The sequence below is a fragment of the Salmo salar genome, chromosome 09 (genome assembly GCF_965601325.2).
Source record: "Salmo salar chromosome 09, fSalSal1, whole genome shotgun sequence".
Taxonomy (NCBI): domain Eukaryota; kingdom Metazoa; phylum Chordata; class Actinopteri; order Salmoniformes; family Salmonidae; genus Salmo; species Salmo salar.
This window is the reverse complement of record NC_138299.1, coordinates 120,362,822-120,389,374: the sequence shown is the minus strand read 5'-3', so window position 1 is coordinate 120,389,374 and position 26,553 is coordinate 120,362,822. Positions and strand designations below refer to the sequence as shown.

At 45.7% G+C, this 26,553-nt stretch overlaps 1 protein-coding gene and 1 long non-coding RNA gene across 3 annotated transcripts in view; one reads left to right on the top strand and one right to left on the bottom strand.

Annotated features, from left to right (window-relative positions):
• The window catches only part of arhgap35a (Rho GTPase activating protein 35a), a 103,572-nt gene that overhangs the window by 52,296 nt on the left and 24,723 nt on the right, over nt 1–26,553 (bottom strand). The gene's annotated exons all lie outside the window — the stretch shown is intronic.
• Nucleotides 1,104–12,843, top strand: LOC123744719 (uncharacterized). Its single transcript, XR_014378869.1, has 4 exons — nt 1,104–1,623; nt 11,965–12,029; nt 12,118–12,264; nt 12,374–12,843. It is a non-coding gene; the product is annotated as an uncharacterized LOC123744719 (long non-coding RNA).

Genomic DNA, 26,553 nt, shown 5'->3' with positions numbered 1-26,553 from the left:
CAGCATAGGTTACTTTGTCAATTAGGCTATTGTAATACTAATTAATTAACGTTGCTATAATTACATGGCCAGTATTGAATAAAGGACAATCCTAGCCAATTTTGAGCACTTGACTATCGGAGTATACAGCATTGTTTTCATCAACTGCACTCATTAACTGCGCGTTGGCCATTTGCGGTTATACACTTGTGCCAGTGGAATAAAACATGTTAAAAGGCTAAAGTTAGCTAGCGAGATAGCCAACTCAAATCATAGTGTAGTCTGGCTAGTTATCTACAGCAGTTACTCTGTTGTATATCACTTTACCTGTTGTGCATCTCACCTCACCATGACTTTTTCCAGGATTTTCATTGCTGACCAAAAATTAGCTATAACTGGGCAAATAACTAATCTAGCAATAATTAATCAACCAATGTTTAAAACGTGGCTATGCTCGCTTGGATCTCAAAAACGCACCTCGCGACTGCATGATTGAAAGACCACTCATGCCTGTCAATGCAGGCCTACAATAATTATACTCCGATGCACTCTGCAGAGATTGGGTGGACAGTGAGCAAAACATCGCATCCGGAGGACACTGATACAATTATGATACAATTATGATCGGAGTAGCCCAATTGTTTGATAGTGATTTATTTTACTTATCCAATCGGACAATTTAAAATCTATAATCTGCTTGTCCAACTTTTTTTCCCCCACTTGCCCCAGGCAAGCATTAATGTTGAGCTCTGCAGCACAGTTCAGCGCAGCATAGTTCAGTAAAGTATAGTTCAGTACAACTCTAATGTGCACTACTGTACTCTACAGTAAAGAACTGTACAGTACTTATTTTACTGTACTCTATTGTACTAACTTGTGAACTATGGTTCTGCAACTACTATAATTTCCCATTGTAGCCAATTCAATTGCAGAAATTCCGTTACCGACTAGGTAACGAAATTAAGTTTAAATCACGTAATAATTAATAAACAAAATGTATATCTGTAAAAACACGAACTAATTGATAGGTCTACCTTTACTTGTCACTTCTGTGACATTTCATAATCCTCCCTCATGAGGGAGAGAAATGTGAAAATATCTTAAAGATGTGTGGGTTTTGGGTAAGAGAACTTCCAAAAACTACAGAAGGCAGAAACATTTCTAAATACAACTGTCGATATTAGTTGGCAGGGGTCTTCAACATTGTGTTTTGATGCATTTCTGATACCTTTTAATACTTAAGCCGAAATCGCACGGAAAAGACGCCATCAACGGAGTCAAAATTTGCGCATGAGAGTAGAGCATCAATTCAGATAGTTAAGTTAGCATACACTACGCAGTCTGTCACTCGAATCTATAATAAACAGTTGTATTTGTTATGTTCGCTATGTTGCCCTTGTGAATTATTGTTGCGTGTTCCTTTTGTCTCACCTTATATGTCCTACAGGAGCCACCGTACCTGCCTCCTGTTACGTTGCCTCAAGAATGTGAGGAGAGTTGTAGCTAAAACACCCTATCAGTTTATAAAGAATTTAGCTAGTCTCATTCCTTCTACATACACAGTATTCAATCTTGAACGGAGTTCTTTGCGTTTCCCAGCTATAGCCAGTCTAGGCTATATGCCTGTGCTCGAAATCAACCAAGGTAGGCATAAAGTTATTGTTTTCAAATATGCATTATTGGCACTGGCAGCTAAACGTATCAACGCTAAATAAACAACTACACATGTCACAATTCCAGACGTAACAATGAACAAACATTCTATTTTCTGTCAAATTATCCGCTCACTTTACCGGCATTGCTTCGCGAAGACGTGACGACAAACAGACTTGCTTTCGAACTGAAGCGCATTACGTCAACCAGCGTGTGAACGTTCGTTCACGTGCATAAAAAAAAAGTTGTGATTTATTCTGCTAGATATTTTCTAAGACCCCTTTTCCATCTGTTTGACCATAAATCAAAGACTTTACTTACTCCTACATTTTGGGATGGGAAAATATATATATTTCTTAAAGATGGACTCTTAGCTTTCATTTGACATGCTCCTATAAAACTTCACATTGGTGCTCATTGATCCTTTTACGTGGGAATGACCAGTAGCAACATGCTGGAGTGCCATGGAAAAGGCTACATTAACAAATAACCACGACATCTGCAGTGACCACACAGATTAGCAATGACCCACATGCGCTAACCATGTAAAACACACACACCATTTTATTTGTCACATACACGTGTTTAGCAGATGTTAATGTGGGTGTAGCGAAATAGCTCCAACAGTGTAGTAATATCTAACAACGCACACAATCTAAAGTAAAGGAATTAAGAATATATAACTATTTGGATGAGCAGCAGAATCGGATACAGCATATACATCTGAGATGAGTAATGCAAAATATGTAAAGATTATTAAAGTGACTAGTGTTTCAATTCTATGTATATTAGGGCAGCAGCCTCTAATGTGCTAGTGATGGCTATTTAACAGTCTGATGGCCTTGAGATAGAAGCTGTTTTTCAGTCTCTCGGTCCCAGCTTTGATGCACCTGTACTGACCGCCTTCTGGATGATAGCGGGGTGATCAGGCAGTGGCTCGGGTGGTTGTTGTCCTTGATGATATTTTTTGGCCTTCCTGTGTCATGGAGGGCAGGTAGTTTGCCCCCGGTGAAGCGTGGGGCAGACCGCACCACCTTCTGGAGAGCCATGCAGTTGCGCCGTACCAGGCGGTGATACAGCCTGACAGGACGCTCTCAATTGTGCATATGTAAAAGTTTGAGGGTTTAAGGGGCCAAGCCGAATTCCTTCAGCCTCCTGAGGTTGAAGAGGCGATGTTGCGCCATCTGCGCCACACTATCTGTGTGGGTGGACCATTTCAGTTTGTCAGTGATGTGTACGCCGAGGAACTTGAAGTTTTCCACCTTCTCCACTGTGGTCCTGTCGATGTGGATAGGGTGGTGCTCCCTCTGCTGTTTCCTGAAGTCCACCATCAGCTCCATTGTTTTGTTGACGTTGGGTGAGAGGTTATTTTCCTGGCACCACACTCCCAGGGCCCTCACCTCCTCCCTGTGGGCTGTCTCGTCATTGTTGGTAAATCAGGCCTACTACTGTTGTCGTCTGCAAACGTGATTATTGAGTTGGAGGCCTGCGTGTCCATGCAGTCATGGGTGAACAGGAGTACAGGAGGGGGCTGAGCACGCATCCTTGTGGGGCCCCAGTGTTGAGGATCAGCGAAGTGGAGGTGTTGTTTCCTACCCTCACCACCTGGGGGCGGCTCGTCAGGAAGTCCAGGACCCAGTTGCACAGGGCGGGGTTCTGACCCATGGCCTCAAGCTTATTGATAAGCTTGGAGGGTACTATGGTTTTGAATGCTGAGCTATAGTCAATGAACAGCATTCTTACATAGGTATTCCTCTTGTCCAGATGGGATAGGCCAGTGTGTAGTGCGATGGTGATTGCATCATCTGTGGATCTATTGGGGCGGTAAGCAAATTGAAGTGGGTCTAGGGTGTCAGGTAAGGTAGAAGTGATATGTTCCTTGACTAGTCTCTCAAAGCACTTCATGATGACAGAATTGAGTGCCACGGGGCGATAGTCATTTAGTTCAGTTGTCTTTGCTTTCTTGGGTAGAGGAACAATGGTGGACATCTTGAAGCATGTGGGAACAACAGACTCATTTGGGTCAGGTGTACTGACTAAGTTAGCCTGGCCTGTTGGTTCATGCCGAATTGAGTGAGTCACTGGTGTAAATGAAGGGACCTCTCCTATAGTTTCCCCTCAGGTCTGAAGCCCAGCCATACAGTTCAGCAGGCACCCGGATATGTGCTGCTAACATCTGCTTGACTTGTCCCAGCTGCACGTTTCCAAGCTCTTCCTTGATAGCCAAAATGTTTACACACACACACACACACACACTTATTACTGCAACAATACTTGAGAGCTGGGTATTTCAGCAATATTTTCAGAAACAACCTACGCAAGAAGGCCAAACAAAACAGTTGTAATGCAATTTTTCCTGTTTTCCGGGCTGCTCTTGTGACAGGCCAAGGAAAGGTGAAGTAAACAACTGAAACCAGCAGCATTCCATCTAAACTGTTGTGAGACCGTTAATAATAGAGACCAAGGAAAATAGTCCCTGACAGATTAGCATGTTAAATGACAAAATAACTCTACCATAAACAATTCATAAAACAGTTCCTGGGTAAACGGCAACTATGAAATAAATCAAAATATTGCCTTGAGTCTTTAGCCTTAACCTTACCCTGCAAGAGTACATACGTCAAGATAGTTTGGTAATATATCTGTAAAAGGGAAAGAATGTACAGCGCTAGCTATATACTATCCAGATTCCGTTTGTCCAGCCACAGACAGTGTTCCAGTGCAGCCTGAGGCCCTCTCTGTGTGTCTGGTGCGCATGTCCTGCCACATACTCACCGCTAGCTCCTGGCTGAAGGGGATAGGTTAGGGTCTACATTCCATCTACCTCCGACCCAGAAATACATGGAGGGGGGAGCGGGTCGGCCGGGGGGGGGGCGCTAGGTCAGAGACCTGGGTCATACGAGCTGTTCTCCTTCCCTCAGGGATGAGGTTGGGGCTAGGCCTGGAGAGGCGCATCATTTCTTCCATAAGCAGAAGCACAGGAACGATAGGGACCGGTGCCGCGGTGGCCACCAGGGCGTGAAGTTTACTAACACGCGTGTCAGAGGGCAGCTGACTAGCCAAAGGGCCAAGCCCACAGGATCCAAGCATTCCAATGGTTCATTACAGGGCGTTAGCCAGAGACTGTCAACAAGGCCTGACTTTGAGCCGGTGTCTATTGGGTCTTCTCAGGCCTGTCAAATAACCCATAGCCCTGAGAACCAACCGCCATGAGAACTAAGACAATGTTAGCCTAAGCCTATGTATGCAAGGCATACATCTTTATGAGCTGTGCCTGATTTGTTAAGAGGGGAAAAAAATACTTCACTGTGCACATTGAGTTATTCCGATATTTCACACTAGAAAACTCTCTCGGAGTGGTTTCTGAGAAAGAGCTGCCGCCGTTTTCATATATCAGGGGACCGGGGGTTGTCATTGACAATACCATATTTCATAAAATAATCATAACCTCTGATGGTGATGATGATAGAGAGCTGTAGCAGAGGTAAACCCCCCTTACTGAGAATGATGCCTTCTCTGGGCCCATCTCTCTCTCTCCCACAGCCTGCTCTAATGCACTGCTAACAGCCAAACTGCTCCACATCCATCCATCTTCTACCCACGTTTCCTTCTCTCGCTCTCCCTCTCGTCCTCAATCTCTATCTTTAACTTGAACTCAGTCATCCCCTCCATACATCTCTCTCATCCTTCTCGCCCTCATCATATCCCCTCCTCTCTCTCTCCCTCCTCCCCCTCTCTCTCTCTCTCTCTCTCCCTCTCTCTCTTTCACAGGAGACCTGCCCTCCATTAGTGAGGGCATAGGGGAAGAGAACTCTCACACGGACACCACTTCCTGCCTAGGCGAGGTTCTCTCACAGAAAACAGATGGAGGGAAGAAGGGAGGGGTGTGGAAAGAAGGGAGAGATAAATTCAGTGTGTGTGTGTCTGTGATGACCGCTCTGCATAACCAGAGCAGAGAATGTACTCCCTCCCTGTGTGCCCTCTTAATCTGCATCGACCCAATGGTCACGGATTCTCTCCACACACAAACGTATGCACTGTAATACATTAATACAGTGACGCAAGCACAAATAAATTAAAACAGATCATTAACCTCTTTCACTAATGCAATGAATCCCTCTTCCATTTACCAACAGGAAACACACACACCCCTATTCTATCACTAATGCAGTGTACACATGCAAACAAACAAACCACAGACTACTTTTCCAAATATAGCACACACAAATTGTTCCTAGTAAACAAACATGTAACACAAACTCTGCACAAGTCATGTATTCACTAATTCCAGAGGTCACCATTGTCATGATATTATCTTAACAGGCACAGTCACACACACACACACACACACTTGACGCCGATGTCATTGCAGTACACGCACACACACGCACACCTCACAGGGGCAGTAAACCAGGAAGGATGGTCAGATAGCAGTGGGATTACACAAACTCTGGATTACCAGGGCCCTTTGCATTTTGACATTTCATTTATCACAGCATGTATTAGTACGATGCTCTGCTCACGTAGCATCAAGCCAGAGATCTGCTGCCCAAATCCCCTTAGGATGCTCTGTCAAACCACTGGATAACACACATACACAAAAAAAGCTCTGTAACGCTTTAACACTCCTTAATAAAACAGGCCTGTAGTACATCAAATCCTGGCAGGGTTCTCTGTGGAGCTCTCCGCAGTGGCTTTTCTCCCAGCAAGCAGCTTGTTTACTAGCAGAGTACTGTGTGACCTTTGCCAGGCCAAAGTCCAGCAGCTATTTCATTGGGTTTTACCCTGCCATGCCCTGTCACACAAGACACCACACTGAGGTAATTTCCTTTTCTTCCCTGCCTGGGGCATGAGAGATAGAGTTGGTGTTAGGGCAGGCCACTGTGTTCTTATGTAGCGAGAGATGGAAGGAGAGGGGGAAAGCAGAAAGGGGGGGGGGGGGGGGAGAGAGAACATGGAGTAGAATATTGCTTTGTTTAAGAGCAGGAGATAAAAAGGAAAGAGCCCTAGAGAGAAAAAGATAGTTTGGTTAAATATGTAGAGAAAAGTAGAGAGGAGGACGAGAGGGAGAGAATGACTGCATGAGGGAGAGTGGGAGGAATAGAGGAAAAGGAAGGTGTCGTAGATTGAAAAGATGGAGAAACCATTGTTTGGTTAACACAGAGAGAAGCAGAGAGTAGGGCTGGGCGATTATGGCTTCAAACTCATATCGCCATTTTTGCAAACGATTCACGAGATATCGATTTTTGTTATGTTCTCTCTAAATAAGCTTTGTTGTATAATTAAAGGTCAAATCCACTGCATTTAAAACAGTCAGCAATAACCTATTGAATTCAGAGCTCGTGTAGTTATACCTAGGCTGAATATATGCTTTCCACAACCTTGAGACCCAGTAATAATTTATTTTATCAAAATACTTCTACCTGCTTTTTTTGCAATAATCACTGATCTGGCTTTCAGGTATGTCTTTAAAAATGACATTTTTGTTACAAATGTAACCCGAACCATGCATAATGCACATTCACTAATAATGTAGCAGGCATTATAGAAAATTAACACAATCTCTCAAGCACAAGCCCACGTGCTAGCTAGTGGCCAGCTAATATTTACATTTCAATTTTAACCAATTTGGATCTAGGTATAATTTCACAAGCTCTGAATTCAACTAACAAGGCAAAACCGTTGACTAGTAATGAACACACCCTTCTGTCCGTCTCCAACTGTTTGAACAGCATGCTAGCCTGTTCACTGTGTTCAGAGGTTGAAATCAAGTGGCCTGCCTTATTTCTCTGAATGAGAACGAGTTGCCAATAACATAATTATTTTATGCTTATTGCACATTTCTTAAACAGACTAAACAGCTAGTATAACAATCTTTATTTGACCAAAATGCTGCTAGTGAAACGTGGTACTGTAATGCACGAGCAACAAACTGAGCATTCATTTTCCAGAGGCAATGTTGATTGGTACATCTGTTTCAGTAGTATCTGCTCTGCTTGAAATTTGAGGAGTTGAAACATAACCTTTCTAACCATACCCTGTTTAACTTCCTCTATTACAGTAAAATTGTGTCTCCATGTGTTTCGGTGTCCGTATTACCGATTCTGTTGGAACAAACCTCAAATGCAAATAGCGAGTTGTAACTGGGGCAAATGGGAAGGTGTACACAGCACAGAAAGGAGCGAACGAGACGAGACCAAAAAGACAAGTGGATGTAAAATCGAAAAATACGACAACAAAAAATGGACTCTGCAATACAGGCATCTGGAATATCGAGCAAAAGCAAATTCAAATTTAATCGAATTAATTCGATATAAAAATCGCCCAGCCCTAGCAGAGAGGGAGGGGGTTAAGAGCCTACTAGAGAAAGAGGGGGAAATGAGGGAGAGGCTGAGCAGATCAAGATGGTGTCACCGAGTTTAACCCTTCCAAAGCATCATGAGGCCTCTTTGACAACACAAGTCAAATGACCCCGTCAGGAACATGCACGGTGACAGCTATTAATCCCACCCACACGACACGTTCTTCAGTGACGAGTCCTTCCCTCTCCGGCCACACACCACGTCTGAGTCGAGCAGTGCCAGGGCGAAAGCGTTGGCTTAGCCACGAGGCGACTCCCTACACCGACAGCCCGACAACCTTCAGCTGACATTATCCCACTGCAAGAAATGCTACCCACCATCCTCTGGGTCAGTGTGCATTTAAAACACAGCGTTCCTTGTCACTCAAAATTGCCCGTGCCGACATGGTAAGATAGGTTTGAGCTACAACAACATCAACAGCTGCAAGACATCAGCAGGTCAGAGAGACATGACTGTCTGTTCTCCGGGACAAAGAGTTATTTGTATGCCCTCGCTCTCTCCTAGTAGAGCTGCGTGTCTTCCTGCCTAACCCTACAAACCCAGTCCCTGTCAGACGAGCAGGGAGGCTGAGCTGGCATTAGCACATCTGATCTCACTCTGGAGTCAAGGGGTTGTCAGCAAAACGCGGTGTGAAGAGACACCTTATACAGCCACCGTCCCAGCCAAACTCAATACAGAGTGCAAACAAACCATGCACTACACAGACAGACGACTAATAATAAACACAGGCATGCATCTTTCACTCACCTAGCCACATAAAATAAACAGGTAGAAAAGACACAGAGAGAGAGACACACAGAGACAGAGAGAGAGAGAGAGCACAGAGAAAGAGAGAGAGGCACACGAGGGGGGGCACCGAGACGAGAGAGCACAGAGCGGGCCGCGGGGCGGGGCCCGGGGGGCCGCGGGGGCCGTAGAGAACTGTAAATATCCCAGCATCTCCCTCCTCCTTTGGGGTAGCTATATCTCCCCATCCAGATGCCAGTCACCCGCATGATTGTCAGAGCTTTGCAGGCTAATTGATTGTGTAATTGGTCTGACAACACAGGTGTTGTACCTTTATACCCCCCTCCCCCAATCACTGAGGCTCTGCTTACATCAGAACCACTGTTAAAAACGCTGACATCAGACCTGCTGATCCACATCTAAATGCTAACCCAAACTATTAGCAGCAGAGACGTCGAACTGAACCAGAGTCGGGGCTAATGGGAACTGTCAGGGGCATTTCCCAGCTGGTTCTAAGAAAGAAAGCTGCTGAAATATTATGATTAGCTTCCTGCCAGAGTGACTTGTATCGCTAGACAGTTTTCACAGAGTGTCCATTCATATTCCCCACAGTACACGCACAGCTGCTATCTAGGTTAGGAGTCTTACTCAGTAGTAATCTGCCTGGACCTGCAACCTTTCATGGGAACCAAACAGGTGTTGTGAAGTCCTGGGGGAGGCTTTAAAGAGTAACACCAATGAGAAAGCTCTGTACCCAATACCCATAGCTAGGGGACAGATGGCCTTTACACGCGTAAACGCAGATTCACACATACACTCATGGCACACCATATGCTCCAGCAAAGATACCCGAGATTCACACTTGCTCACACATTAACTATCATGCCCTCTACTTAAAATGAGAGCGTTTTATCAAGAAACATTCATGCACTACTGAATCCTGAGACCAGGGGTGAAAGTAAGGCAGTAAGGCATCCCAGCAAAAGAGATAGTATGCCGTACCGGTAAAACATGAGCCTATCACAATAATTAAAACGAAAATGTCAAGAAAACTGGAGGCTATTACAACATTATTTATCATTACCGTATGTCAGAGGCATGAAAGATTTGAGAATGGACTTGAAAACGTGTGGTATAGCCTATGCTCCAAAACGCGATGTGGTTCGACGAGAACACTGATATTTTGAAAAGGCATAGATGAGTGGCTGACAGAGACGTGCGTAGACAGCAGTGGAGGCATTTATTCTGGCCTTATGACAATCGGCAAATATCATTACACTTTTTGGTGTTCTGTGTAACAGATGTCTCTTTGCATTCACCACTGTTTGGAGGCTTGAAATATGTTGGAAGTGGATGAACGTGCGCTGCTAGCCTGGTAAAGGAGCCATTTGAACTGACTTTGACAATCAGATGAAAACATCAAAATTGGTTGAGTTTATGCCACAATAAAAGGTAATCAATTTTAAAAGTAAAATTACAAAATCTTTGTCTAGGCCCACAGAGATGCTATTGAATTCATAGGGATTCTAAATATAACTGTTTAGGCCCGACGGCTGGCCCACCCATTATACCGCCGTCTAGGGCGCCATTTTCCGAGCTAAACAGACTAAGACGCATCTCCAACGACACATAGCACCTCACATTATTTAGCCCGAGAACAATCATAACTTCTGTCACCCAGTGGCACGAGGGCTATTTAGGTGAGCGCTGATGTCGCCCCATGATAAGCAGTGCCCACTTTGCCAAAGGCAGGGGAGCAAAATATTTAGATTGTCGATTCCCAGTACGCCTCTCCAGGGTGCTGTCGGAGAGACGCAGCTCTCCACCAACACTCCATCAAAAATCATTTTAAGATAAATGATGTAGTCTACAGTAGTAGCCTGTGTTTTTTTCTGAAGACCACAGACCAAATGTACCACAGACATAATACCTATCGTTTGCTTTATATTTTTGAAATAAATAAAAGTATCCAGATAATATAAAGCACTCTATAACAATGCTTAACTCTGATGCCTTATGCTAGAAACAAGCTTTAAAATGACCACAAATGACATGACTGGTCAACATGGAGATATATAGATTCTTCTCTATAATAATTCTGAAGCTGAGCTGCGGCCTTCAATACTAGACAAAACATTTACTTTGCTATTCTGTCCCTATTAATTGAGATTCTCTCTTTTCAGAAAGTGAAAATGTTTAAACCAAGACAGCTTTTAGGGAAGCACTTCTGGATGCGTAGCCAGCAGTTGAAGCTGAAAATGTATCTGGGTCGATCGAGCCTCTGTTTGGGAGGAAAGGTAACATTTGAAAAGTGCCATGCTTAGATTCATAAGGATGTATACAGCAACTGTTGGTTTGAAATTGGAGAAATATGAATGACTTCTGTCCATTCTTCCGCGAAACTTATTTTCATTATCCACCTATCTTTTGAAACATTTTCTCTTGATAGCAAGCTGTTTTTCATCAAATCAACCATTCTAGTTTAGCGGGGAGCCAATTGTTTTGTCTCGCCTAGGGCCAAAGCGACTCTGTACGTTCTGCCACCCTAGGTTGCGTTTGCTTTTTGGTAGGCAGTCATTGTAAATAAGAATTTATTCTTAACTGACTTGCCTAGTTAAATAAAATGTAAATTAAAATAAAAAGGTGTACAGGACGGTGCCATACTGGGAAGAAATGTAATCTACCCTCGCCTTTGAGCATCATTGCACACAGAGGACAGGAATGCTAAATATCCTAAACAGCAACGCAAGGTGAATGAACAGAATTTTAGACGTTGGGAATTACATATTACCTCATTCATGACATTTCAATGAGGGAGGCTATAAACAAGGTAGGGTTGGTAGCCCATCGTTTAGAAGTGTTCAGGGATTTATCAACTAACTGTACATATGGTAACTCTTAATGTGTCCCTTCTGGTGCATCATCTGTGTATAATTGTTCTTTACACAGTTGCGTATCCTAAAAGGCAGTAACTGAAAAGAGGAAATGTGTTATCTTTGTCAAACTCGCCAGACCCTCAATGATCTTGCCATGGTAGGTCAATTTCTTTAACCTGTTACAAATGGACCTTATAGGCAGAGACATATTTAGAAATACGGCTCTGAACATAGGCTGTAGCATATATACTGTGAGATCCCGCGTTATTTATTCCAGACCTCAAAATAGATGACTATTGGAGTTTGATTCATTCACAAATATTCAGCTGTTTTAAACTCAGATATGGTGTCTTTTGTGTGTGCTCTAGGAGAGGACACCAAGAGGCTGTATCCAAGAGGCAGAAGTGATAATGGTCCAACGTGTTCACTAGAGGTGATGCTTAAGAGATCATGAGTGGCTACAATTGAATTGTTAGTCTGATTCAATTGCATTGTTACACAGGGTGTGATTGTGATTACAGGTGGGGGGGCTTTGGACACTGAGCCTTGCTTTTCAACTAGCCAGCGAGCTCTCCCAACAAATCGTGACACTTGTGAAATGGAAAACCATCAAACACGGGGAGCTCCAAGATCTTCTTGCTAGACAAAACATGACTTATTCGGAATGTGTACGTTCTTGTTGCCATTTAATTTGTTAGCTGTAGTTTATTATTCAATTATTATTCATGTAATCACATCAATATTTATATTCATGTTGTTTGTTGTTTACTATTTCAGGTCAGAGACATGTATCGGTGTCAAAACCTTCCAATTGGAGATATGGTTAAGAACTACTTCAAAACAGCTTGAAGACTTTCTTTCACATGAGGTAAAACGTAGGTTGCATTTTTTTTGTCAACTGTTTAAAAAAAAAATTTTACGATTGAGAGGGGTGGAGTAGGCCTAGCCTAAACCTATGGTGCATTATAGATCATTTTCACCTAAAAAAAAGTAATTCTTTTGCGTTTTCTCTTTCAGCATGTCAGCTCGTGGTAATGAGAGGTCGTGAGAGCTGAAAAATGGGAGCATCCTGAGGGATTTTTACAAGAAAATCTAAAATTCAACAAAAGAAACATGTGAGAGCACCATAAAATATTAAATTTTGTTGAAGATATGAATTATGCCACTGTAAGTTGTATATGTTTGTTATTTCTCCGGGTTGCAAATAATTGACATGTAAGCTATAATATGTCAATAAAGAGACAAACACACCTTATATTAGTTGAAATTGTGTGGTGTGATGCACCGTTCTGCCTCCCATCAAAAATAATATTGCACGTGCGTGCACACACAGGAGGTCACGTACCAGGAAGAAGTTAAATCTACCTTCACCCCTGCCGGAGACCAATTAAAACAGAATATGGAACGAAAGATGGGGGGGGGGGGGGGATAAATGGGAGGGAAAGAGTACAGCAGAATAACTAAACATGTTGCATGTAACAACACTGCAGGGTGTTAGCAAACATATAGGGGGTTGTGTGTGTGTGTGTGTGTGTGTCTGTTTTCATATCCAATGTTTTTTTTTTTTGTATGTAAGAGCTACGGGCGTCAACATGGTTGCCTGGACAACTGCCACCCTGTGTTACCTTTTGCTGTCAATGGAACGGGAAGCAATAGATGCACCACTTCCACTCCAATCTCAACTCCATACAGGACTAATAGAGCCAGCTGATGGAGTAATAAAACTGGTCCACAACACCGAGCTTTTAAAAGCTTTCTGATACACAGCCAGGGCAGGCCCAATACATGATTTACCGGACACACAGAGGAGGACAGAGGGCAAGAGATGAGAGGAAAAGAGAGCAAGGGATGCATAAAGGAAAGCCGACAAAACACAGAGGAAGACAAAATGAGGAAGAGGAAGACAAAGTGAGGAGGAGAGAAAGGGAGCATGGGAGGACGAGGGTTAACACGGGCTTCAGGTAAACACTTAGCATTTGTGCTTGGCTAATGGCACACAGGGCTACTTAGGGCTCATGCACTTCGAAAGCCTCAACGTGGAGGAAAACCCCTGACCCAGGGACATGTGTAACCGTTCTCGCTCTCCTTTCTCGCACCCTCTCCTTCTGATGAATAACACAGCAGAGGCAGTGGGGCGGGGACCTCACCGACAGAGAAGAGAGGGACCCACGCCCTGAATCACTCTGCGCTGCCAAAAGATACACGCCATGCACAGAAAGCGAGGAATGAGGGGGAAAAAGAGAGAAAGTATTTACGGAGAGCGGCCAAAGAAGACGATGAGTCACTCTGCAGTGAGAAAAGCAAATGACACAATTGAAAACACCTGAACCTGCAATAGTGTCAATTAGACATAATTACTTTTTTACTTGTTGCCACAGTAACCAACTCTTGGTGCAAAGGCAGATGGCTGCAGATGCACCCCCCCCCCCCAGCTCTCTCTTTTCCCCTCTCCCCTGTGTGATTCATGCAGGAGGAACTAAAAAGGCAAACTGATAAACAGCCTATTTACCTGCTTTAATAACCCCTCGCTAAAATGGCATCCTCTTTTCAGTTCTGTAAAACAAACTAGACCTGCAACAGCTACGCTTGAAACCCAGAATGAGGAGACCCCATGTGTGTTTCTCCTGCAGCCTAACTCGCTGTCCAGTATATGTGTTTGTGTGCGCGTGCACGTTTATTTTGCGGTCTGACCTCCCTCCAGTGTGAGCAGATACGGGAGGAAGCTGACAGGCCCTGGGGCAGACAGCAGTCCAGAGGTTGGAGGGTTACGCTTGCTCATCCATTTTAAATGAGCCTCCAGACAGAGGGGGAGCACGGCCATTAGAGCTCTGCCTCTGCCCTGCTTCCTGCCTTCTCCGCCTGCCTGCCTGCCGGTCCAGGGCTGAAATTTACTTAGATCTGTCCACTGCCCAGCCCCTACCCACAACACTCTCAGAGGAATGTTGCTCGCTGGGGGTTAAGGGTCATCTCTGGTGTGGGGTTGGGTGAAGGTGTTAAGGGAGGTTCTCACTGTTATGGACTAGTAGGCAGCGGACATGTCAGGGACTAACACTAGCCTGGGTGCCAGACTGTTTCTGCTCTCTTGCCAACTCCTTATGAAATTGTCACGCCATGTTTGGCTTGCGAATTATAATGGAGTAGGCAAAAACACAAACCGATCTGGGACCAGGCTATATGAACACCTCATGTGTGAATTGTACAATTACCAGGCCCAAATCAAAGATCACCTCTATCCCCTCCCCTCATGACCATGGCAGTTGGAGGCCACCAGCTCCCGTGAAACAGTTCTACATTGCCTGTGCAAAAACCACACTCCTCTGCCAAGGGGTGCTATGGAGCAGAAGAGGAAGGGGGGGGCGTTAAACCAGTGAAGCGCAGTCAGCACCACCACCACCCAGCCAAGAAGGCTCAGTCTGGCCTGTCCTCAAGGCTCAGTCTGGCCTGTCCTCAAACGCCAGTCTCAGAGGACAGAAGGGGGAGGGGAGGGGAAACGGCGTTTAAAACATTATTTTACAGCTGCCTTGATTGTGTTGATCCGTGTGGTTTAGAACCCCACCTGTTGAATTTGTTTGCTTAGAGGCAGCATGCAAATGCCAACCCCCCCTCCTCAAACCCCAGTCTGTGCCTCATGACTGGCACCGCTGCTCCCCGCTACCTCACTTACCAGGGTTCTCGCCTCGAATTACCGACCAATTAAGCAGAGCCTACAAGCCCTATGACATCAAAAGGCTTCTGGAATGGAAAATAAATGTTGTCGTTGGATGGCCTAGGAGGTTTTTACTATCCTGTACTCGACTAACCAAACAAACACAGATAACGGCATCCTCTGCAGCCAGTAATGGAAGACCACACAGATACTCCATCACTGATGTGACGTCACCTTAGTTAGAGCACACCTCTAACACAAACATCTGGGGTCTCCACCTATAAGCGCTCTAATCCAGGGGCTCAGATATAGGAGACGCCAAAGGGCTGTCAAAAACCACCTCACGCACACGCACACCCTCCAACTGCCTGCCCTTGTCTTGTTCTCTCCATCAATGAGCCCTGGCTAAGGTCATTATTGTGATTGTCATGTGGTGGAAAATAAGGATTACGCTGCGGGTGTCTGCTCCGCGGTAGGGGACTTAAGCCTCTCCCTCTCTCCTGTCTCCATGGGGATTCGAGAACAGAGGGAGCGGAGGGGGGGGTGTTGGGTTGAAGAGTCAACAACTTCTGGATTTTTCTCGGAGATAAGGAAAATACGTGCAAGCTCTCCGTAAGACTTGACAGGAACACTGACCAAACGACCTTGAGCGGGTTCATTCATAACGCCAGCTGTAGGAGGGGGAAGAAAACAAGCAAACGTGATAAAATCTACTCGGAGGAAAAAAGGTCCGGATAGAAACAAATAAACAAATTAAAACCTTTGCTCCCACTGCACTCTGGAGACGAAATGCTATGAATGAGAGAAGAGGGAAGGAGGAAAGAAGGTTTTCAAAAGGAACTGGGTGAAAGACAAAAAAAAAAAAAAGAGAGTGGTGAGAGGCCAATGGAAGTCTTCTCTAGAGACCAAAAACCAGTTACTACACCCATTCTAACAACGTCACTTGCCTACGCAGTGAAATGTTCTCATATGCTATCTCAAATGTTCCTAGAATTGTCCAACTATGTTTTACTGGCTATGGTAAATGGTGTGGTAACCAGCAGTGTGGCTGGCCAACATCCCAGGAGGGCCACTCCTCTAGTGTTGAGTTCTCCAAGGGAGCCACTTAGCCTGAGAAAAACAGCTAGGAACAATAGAAAGAAGTGAAAGAGCTAGGCTAAATAAAACCAAACATTTTGACTAAAGAAAGTATATATCTGGACCAACAGAACAACTGAGGCAAGAAACTAAATGGAAAGAAAATATTGCCTTATGGCAATACATATCCAGCATGTAGGGAACCTATACATTTCCTCCTGTGCCCATGTTTATTTCAGCAGTAAATTACTCTCAATAGCCATCAGCCAGTCTGTGTGTGCCATGCACCTCATCAAGCCACATGTCTACACACAGTTAGAGTCCCATTTAGATGCTAGAATATTGGGGAGGAGCATGACTGTGAGAACGTTCTGGTGATAAAAAGGCCATTCTACTCCAAAATGAATGAAAATAAAATGATGCTGAGATCTAAAAATATAAATCCCCCCCTTCAGAAATGAGCCCAATAACATATTGGTCCATATTATCAGGTGTGCTATTCAGCAATAAGCATTATCACCTGAAGTGGGCCATCTGATGCAGCATAGCAGCTATAAATAAATAGGCTGAGGGTTACCCATCACAAACATTAGGCTATCTTGAATGTCTTGAATTTTGCCACTGGCACTCAGCCAACCAAGGATCATGTACTGTGAATATAATGTGGGCCTACCTGTTACACCTGACCCTTGTTACATTAAACCCCCCCAAACACACATACTATGGTAAAACAGAGAAAATCTGGAAGTCTCCAGTGAGCTCCGCTAATGGCATGAGAGAGGCCCCTGGAACAGGCCTGTGAACGTTGCGTCCTACACCAGACTTAGACAGATTCCTACAGCCCACTGACAGCTAACAGACAGACAGGCTTCCATGGGCTCCAGAGTGGCACAGCGGTCTAAGACACTGCATCTCAGTGCAAGAGGCGTCACTGCAGTACCTGGTTCGAATCCAGTCTGTATCACATCCGGCCGTGATTGGGAGTCCCATAGGGCGGCGCACAATTGGCCCAGCGTCGTCCGGGTTTGGCCATGGTAGGCCGTCATTGTAAATAAGAATTTGTTCTTAACTGACTTGCCGGGTTAAATAATTAAAAATATAGCCCACAGACAGGATAACAACATACAGGTTCCTACAGGACACAGTCAGACAGGTTCCTAGAGTGCAATGACAGCTTACACACAGGCAGGACCAACCCAAAAGACACAGGTTACAGTCCGACAAAGGGAGACACAAACAAGCATACAGATAGGCCAGACTCTTAGCCACAGTTCCAAAGTGTTGAGAAACATTCCTTTCGTAGGCTGATCCAGAGTGATCTACATAGAAGAGGGAGACTACAGAAACAGGAGTTTCCTCCTCCTCTCTTGAAGTAGTCCTAATGGGACTAGAATACAAGCGTCTCAAACAGCTGTAAAAAAGGACAGCTAAAAACAGACGCTGCTCACATTTCACATCGTAGGGTAAATGTGTTCATACTACCTTTTCTCAATGTGTGTGTAGACAGTGTCATTTGCCACGACAGCCCTTTTTAAAAAAAGGTTCCTTCACTCCAAGACGTGAGAGCGAGCGCGAGAGAGACCGGGGTCCATCTCTCCCCCCCCCCCCCCCATCATCTCTGCCTACATCACTCGTCCAAATGAACAGAGCATTGATCTGATCCAGTGGGTGTGGCCCACAGGTCATCACATGCTACCATAGGTGTGACTGCGACAAAACAAAAAAATGGGGACGTCAGACACCCTCGGCGCGAGCACACACGCAAGGCGGCGTGTGAAGGCACAAACCCTCACACAGAAGCGTGCTAACATTCTCACACAGTTCATATTTGCCAAAAGAAACTCCCCCCAGAAACATATCACACTTTAAAGACATGAATGCCCAAACAAGCGGACCGCACTTGCTCTGGACCCGACTACTGTGACAAACCCTCCCATCCATCACCTTGTCTGGCCCTGGAGACAGTACATTCCCTCACAGTGACAGGAGTCAGTGTACTGGGAACACACACACACAGCTTAGCATACAGCACACACACAAGCACAGAGCTTAGCATACAGCACACACAGAGCTTAGCATACAGCACACACAAGCACAGCATACAGCACACACAAGCACAAGGCACAGCCTGTGTGTGCGTTTGCAACCACAGAGATAGAGCAGAGGGGCGTGTGTGTGGCGCATGTTTGCGTGGGGGGGGGCGGGGACATGTTCATTTGTATGCGAGTGCATTAACTGAGACTCTGGTGGGGAAGATAAGGGGGCTTCTTTATTTCAGCCTTCTGTGTGTGTGCATGTTCTCTCCCCTATCTGACTGTACAAGGACGCGAGAGACAGTAAAAAATGAGATGGAGGACTAAAAAGAGGGGGGAAATTACAAAAAAAGGAGAGGGGGAAGGAACTAGGAGACAGGATGAAGGGAAAGGGAAGAGAGAAAGGGAATTAAAAGGGGGGGAGTGAGATCAAAAGGGTAATCTCCCTACTTTCTCCAAAATACACCTTTGTAACACCAATGAGGTCCTGGGAGCACCCTGAGACACTCTGTACCACTGCTTTAACTTCTCAGTCTAGCCAATAGCACTCACTATACTTTACCCTACCAACTGTCAACCTGACCCTGGTGTCTCACTTCCCCTGATATGAACTGGACTTGTGAGCAGGGGCACAGACAAACAGAAGACTGATGGACAGTTAAAATATTGGTTGGGTTAGCCAGAGATTAGCGGTCAATAGTAGCGTGGATGGCTTTGTGAGTGTAAACAACGCTTTCCTTCGTAGTGTGTGTGTATTTTTGACAGGGATTTTGTTAACCCGGAGTTGTCTGATGGGATTGGTGGAGGTACAGATGGTGTGTGCATAGTAAGGTCTTCCAAAAGCCCTCTGAAAGTTAACTTTCGGTCGCTCTAGGTCACCCAATAGTCTATATGCCTGTATGTATGTCCAATGCGTCCTGAGCAGACAGTGCGTGTGGTGTTTAACTGTGTGGATGATATTAACAGAGTAACATGCTAATGTGATGCTGGTATTTCTCACCACACAGAGGAAGTACTGCACAGACCTGGCCCCTCCCTCCAAAGGTTAAGGGCAGCAGGTAGCCTAGCGGTTAGACCGTTGGGCCAGTATCCGAAAGGTTTCTGGTTCGAATACCCGAGCCGACAAGGTGAAAAATCGAACGATGTCTCCGAGCAAGGCACTTAACCCTAATTTGTTTCAGGGGCGCCAAAATACTACGGGTGAACCTGCAAAAACGACATTTCACTGCACATATCCGGTGTACGTAACAATAAATCATATTTTGTAGTCTTTTCTTTCTGTTTTTGCCACGAAACCTCCCCATGCATGTTTTAAAGTGCTGCACTGCAGGGATTCAGCGTGTGTGTGCGCATGTGTTCGCGTGTTCTGTAAAAAAGGAACACTAACGTAATAAGAGATGAAGGGTGTGCTCTCCTTTTCAAAGCAATTGCACATGTGCCTTTCGTCTGACACACGCACAAGCCCACCGAAGTCAATGAATAGAAGGGAAGGAGGCAGGCTACCAGGTGCTGTGTTTGTGGAAGATACGGCTTTTGTCCACCTAAGCATTTCTAAACACACAGAGCTATCTTCCCCCTCCACAGAAGTAGAGGTCATTGCTCTCCTTCTATCCTCTCGGTGGAGCGGCACGTTCAGCAGCAAAACAAAGCGGCCTCCAGCGTCACACACAGTAATGACTCTAATCAAGTAAGACCACAATACCCTGTGCTTCACTGAGTGGTTATGTGATACTGTGGAGCCGTGGGAATGGTCTCCGTCCTTAAGACGAGGGCGAGAAAGAGAGAAGGGGAGCGAGAGGGAGGTGGAAAGACAGAGAGAGAGAGAGAGAGAGAGAGAGAGAGAGAGAGAGAGAGAGTTGGATAGGTGGTGCATGGGAGACGGGGGAGAAAGAGGAGAGGAAGACGGATAGGTAGAGAAGGGGGAAAAAAAGAAAAGAAAAAGGGCCTCAAAAAAGAAGTGCGAGGTCATTTCTCCACCAAAGCGCTGCATTCATTCTGATGAAACTCAACAATGGATGACTGAAATCTCTCTCAGACAGCTAATGCATGTTTGGAGCGAGCAGAGGCCACTCCTCTGAAACAAAGTGACCGCAGTTTAAAAGAATAACAGCTAAGTTACAAAACACTATAGAATAAAACACACTGTTGCTGCAGAGCTTGTAATGATCATTTCTAAGACAATCATGGTTTGTAGGGGAAGAGGGAACGAAGGATGAGGAAAGCCCAGACCTACAGTACATTTTGGCCAATCCTCCAGCCTACATTTCCCGTCTGTTCCATCATTGACCATTTGGGATGTTGGGATGTAGCCTCTTTGCTATAGCAAGCGTTGAGAGAGGGACAGTAAACTATAGCCCTTATGATACACAGTGGGGGACGGGAGAGCGGGGACTATGGACTGAGACCTACTTAGGCCTACAGTGGGCCGAGAGAGAGAGAGAGAGAGAGAGAGAGAGAGAGAGAGAGAGAGAGAGAGAGAGAGGAGAGCAGCCCCGGGGTCAGAGGTGAAAGGGGAATAGGACGGACAGACACATCAGTGGGCAGGGCCAGGGCAGCCTGAGGGTCAGATGGGAAAGGCAGGAAGTGTGTCACTAACAGGAGAAGCACTTCTACCATGGGGGGAGGGGAGAGCAGGGCAGCCACAGCCCCAGGGCAGGATCACTCACAACACACTAAGGGTTAACGACCTATACAGTACACACATCACTCCTAATACACGCACAGACCAACACAAAAACATGTTTAATCACATACAGTGGGCTTTGCAAACAGTGTAAATTGATCCTAACTGAAATGATCACACAAGGCTTGGTGTGGTCCTTAAATAGTCCTCCAATAGGACAACTATCCTATCAAAATCCATGACCTTCTCTGAACCAAATCATCCCCTCTCTCCACCTATGCATTCTAACCCCTTGTGCTGTCCCCCCTCCCTCGTCTCCCTCCCTCCCTCCTTCTGGGGGACGAGTCTCTCCATCTCTCCTCCAGTCATGTCCAACTCCAGGCGGTGGGCGGGCAGCAACACCGGCGGTGATGGTGGGATGGAATTTGCGTCTTAACTTCATTAGTTCAGCCTCAGCCTGGGGCCTGTAGATTATGACTAATTAAGCAGCTTAACGTGGCTTAAAACCGCCACACAGAAAGGAGAAGAGCCTTATCTGTCAACCTGTTCAAAAGATTTCTTCCTTTTCTTCCAGTGGCAAACTACACAAATTCATTCTGCGTGTCCTTTATATGCCAAGGAGATTAGCTTCATGCAGAGGCGTTGGCATCGGAGAGGGCAGACACTTCTACGAGACAACAGGAGGCGTGGATGTGCGCAACATGGCGGATCGTCCCTAGCAACCTCCCTCTTACCAATAACGGTCTTCATAATAGCATCTTCTTTATAATGTCATATTTGACAACCAAGGCTGAGGCTACTACTCACCCCCAAAAGATACAACCACCCATTTAATGTCGCACCCCATTCCATTGACAAAAAGGTGGTTGTTAACCTTTGACACCGGAGGTGCATGCAGTTTGTGTCGTTATGAGACGCAGAACGTGTCACTAGGGAGTTCGGTCGGTGCTACCTGTAATTAGCTGGTTGGTGGCGGTTAAAAGCGCAGAGGGAACAGCAGCCCAGCGTGGTTGGATGGCTGACGTCAGCCACCATATTTCACCCTGGAGCCGTGGCAGCTTTGTGGCCATCGCCGTTTGAAGGCACTGTTCAGACATCAGGGGGTCTCGCTTCAGCGTGTTTGCCATGCCAGAGCTCCTTCAGGCCAGCTAGGAAGTTAAAACATGCACACGCACACACACACACACTCCCCCTTACCTAAACACAAGTACTACCTCCATCACCGAGACAGGATGTTACATCATCAATGTGATTACACACCACTGGGCCAGGCAAGATTGCTACAGCCTCAGAAACGGGTCTGTCCTATTAATAAGGATATTTCGGGATTTTGGCCCTTTATCTACTTCCCCAGAGTCAGAGGAACTTGTGGATACCATGTTTATGTCGCTGTCCAGTATGAAGAAAGTTATAAGTAGTTTCGCTATCCAATGCTAACTAGCATTACCCTTAGCGCAATGACTGGAAGTCTATCTACCAACATGCTAAAAATAGTATCCACTAGTTCATCTGACTCTGGTGAAGTTGATAAAGGGCCTCACTGCCAAAAATCCCGAAGTATCCCTAAAACCGTAGTTCAACATTCACTGATCGGATTAGAAGACAAGAGTTAGTATGACTGACGAGTAGACTGTATAAATCCACAGAACTTAATCCGGGACGCTCCATTTCAACCTCCCACATGGAAGCGTTTCCCGCCATGGAGAGAAGAGAAGAAAATATCCCAGAGAGATATTTGGCTGAACGAGACAAAAACTTACACCACACAGGCCCACCTAGAAAAAGGTAGAAATAAAACAAGGTGAGGTGGGAATGAGAGCGAATGAGATCGAGAAAAACTAGAGAGGAGAAGAAAGGAGTGAGGTAGAGATGGTGTCAGAGGCTGATGGATGTAGTAAAGAGAAAGAGGGACATGGAGGGGATAGAGAAAGATCATATCTGATAGGAGGGATTTGCTCATTGCTGGAACAGTAATTCACTTAAGCCATTCTGCTGAAGCCCATCAGTCCCGATCTGGCGCCAGATAAGACGACAAAACCCCATCCCTCACTTGTCCTCCGCCTTGTCTTTATGAGCTGAATTTGGGAGACCTCTTAACAAACACATCCAGGAGATAGGATTTGACACAGCGCTATTATTGCTATGTTTTCCGCCCCAAGATTCAACACACTGATGATGATGATGATGAGCGTGTATGTGCGTGTGTGAGATCTGAAGGTCTGTCATGTAGAATCAGTTCCCCTCTCGTTCCTTCCCTCCCTCGCCCTTTATCAGTTTGTGTCCTGCCCCGCAAGCTTTCAAAGCATCCCTCCGTTCACTCGAACTACCTCCCAGTCAGTCACTCTCCCTCGCCGCTCTCTCACTTTCTGTAGATCTCTCCACACGCGCTGCAGGAAACTGTCACCGTGCTCCAGCTGTGATTACATTGCATTATTTACCACAGTACATCAGCCAGCCAGCCCCTAGAGTATCGCCCCACAGCCTCCTACAGCAGTCTGAGCCATCAACATCCCCTGCAGCATGCAAAACAACACCCCCCACCCTCCAAAACAACTCAACAGAAAATAGATGATAAAATAACAAACAGGCAGACCTAGCTGTGCAGTCCTGGAAGCGGAGAAATGTCGTCGTAGAAGTGAGACACGGCCGGCACTTCCTAAGCATGCTTTTCAAGGCATATCTGAACCTCGTCCCCATTGCTAACATTTACTAACTCGAACCCTCAACTAAGAACAAATAGTGTACTTGCCCTTCATTTTTTATTATTTGCCGTGGCCTTTAGTCATCACTGCACCTCTGGGCCATAGTGGTCAGGGTTTAGAGGTCATAGGATCCCAGTAAGAACCAGAGGGTCTTGCACAAAATGCCAATGCTCATTACGCCAAACATCACTACACACACACTTCAGCCAAAACAGTTTGGTAGAGTGTGGGCATATATTATGATGACATTTTGCAGTTTCCGTTCGTTTTGGACTGGAGTTTTTATTTAGTATTTTTGGGGGGGTTGTTCAGGCACACCATATTTAGCTGAAGTCAACGTCCCTTCGTCGGTGATTGGTCAACAGTAGGGATTATTCAGTAAAGCCTGTTGTCATTCATAGACAGACGACTCGTTTTCATGCATTTTCCCCATTTAGAAATACTGCACCATCTACTGTAAAATTGCACGGCTAAGATCTCCTCTGCAAAAACATCAACATTAAAGACAGATTTCTTGAGTTAGATTAATTATGACTATTTTGAGGCTATGGCGTCTCAAAATGGACAAAGTACTATTGCTGCTTTTTTTTCATTTTTCAAGTGAATGTCTTTTAAGAGTGTATGCGAGCACACTCGTTGGGTTCGCCTAGCCGACTTCGGCTACCCGCCAGCCGAACTGAAGCATGCCAACACCTTTAGAGTGCAGCCCAAACCTGACAAACTGAGCAACAGCGAGGCCGCTCCTCCCCCTCCACTTCCCGCCCTTATTCCGGAATTACATCCCGGACCATGAGGACTATCTCCTTCAAACTCTGACCCCCAGGGATGGCGGGGAGAGGCCCCATGGATGTGTTATTGGGCTCAGTGGTCCATAAATTGGATGCGTGTATGCTCAGCATTGCACAATTTTCCAGAAACTGCGCAACTATGGCAACATAGTGGGACTTAGAGGTACAGGGCACTATAGGATGTAGAGATGACATAGCATGAGTATGTAACTATTTGCACTCAATGGCCCTCATTTATCAAACCATCATAGAAGTGTAAAACTGAGTGTATGTGGACTAATGTATAATTCAGGCAATCTCTGGTTCAAGGGCAGGCTAGTCACAGAAAGCACGACCATAAAAACCTCCACACAAACAGACAACTGTCCTACACACAAAGCAACGTCACAAACTAGACACGTTTGTGTCAACACCCCCATGCAGATTAAAGAGAGCCTCATCTCTCCACCTCCCGCTCTCGTCGTCACACCCTCCCATCGTCAAACCAGTCAGTCACAGTGGAATAGAACAGGGCCTAGCACATCCCAACCAGACGGACAGCATTCTGAACCGCCTTTTACCCGATTGGGTGACGAGGCCTCCATTGTGTTCCCCTGCCCGGCCGCGACTAATCCAAGCCACGGTGCGGAATCTTGCTAGCACTCTGAGCAGCTCCCTCCACATTTCAAAACAACCGCCTCACAGAAATGTTTTCATTCTTCAACCATGTTTCCCCCTTTCATCTCCATGACTTATGACATACAGTACATGACAAATCAACATGGTGGAAAAGAACCTCAAATAGAGTCAACATGGAATTCTGGTCATTTTCCTTCTTTGAACTAGACAACGAGTACGTTTCCATGCACACTAATAATTCAATAAACTGATTATGTCAGTAGACTGAGTACGGAGTTAACTCCTTATTCTGCTTATCAAAATCAGGTTGTATTTGTCACGTACACGTGTTTAGCAGATGTTATTGTGGGTGTAGCAAAAGGATTGTGTTCTAGCTCCAACAGTGCAGTAATATCTAACACACACAATCTAAAGTAAAGGAATGGAATTAAGAATATATGCATCTTTGGACGAGCAATGTCAGAGCGGCATAGACTAAGATACAGTAGAATAGAATACAGTATACACACACACACACACACACACACACGAGTAATGCAAAAGATGTAAACATTATTAAAGTGACTAGTGTTTCAAGTCTATGTATATTAGGGCAGCAGCCGCTAATGTGCTAGTGATGGCTATTTAACAGTCTGATGGCCTTGAGATCGAAGCTGTTTTTCAGTCTCTCGGTCCCCGCTTTGATGCACCTGTACTGACCGCCTTCTGGATGATAGCGGGGTGATCAGGCAGTGGCTCAGGTGGTTGTTGTCCTTGATGATCTTTTTGGCATTCCTGTGAAATTGGGTGCTGCAGGTGTCCTGGAGGGAAGGTAGTTTACCCCCGGTGATGCGTTGGGCAGACCGCACCACCCTCTGGAGAGCCCTGCAGTTGTGGGCGGTGCAGTTGCCGTACTAGGCGTTGATACAGCCTGACAGGATGCTGTCGATTGTACATCTGTAAAAGTTTGTGAGGGTTTTAGGCACCAAGCCAAATTTCTTCAGCCTCCTGAGGTTGAAGAGGCGCTGTTGCGCTTTCTTCACCACACTGGTCTGTGTGGGTGGACCATTTCAGTTTGTCAGTGATGTGCACGCCGAGGAACTTGAAGCTTTCCACCTTCTCCACTGCGGATAGGGGGGGTGCTCCCTGAAGTCCACAATCAGCACCTTTGTTTTGTTGACGTTGGGTGAGAGGTTATTTTCCTGGCACCACACTCCCAGGGCCCTCACCTCCTCCCTGTAGGCTGTCTCATCATTGTTGGTAAATCAGTCCTACTACTGTTGTGTCATCTGCAAACTTGATGACTGAGTTGGAGGCATTCGTGGCCACGCAGTCATGGGTGAACAAGGAGTACAGCAAGGGGCTGAGAACGCATCCTTGTGGGGCCCCAGGGTTGAGGATCAGCAAAGTGGAGGTGTTATTTCCTACCTTCACCACCTGGGGGCGGCCCGTCAGGAAGTCCAGGACCAAGTTGCACAGGGCGGGGTTCAG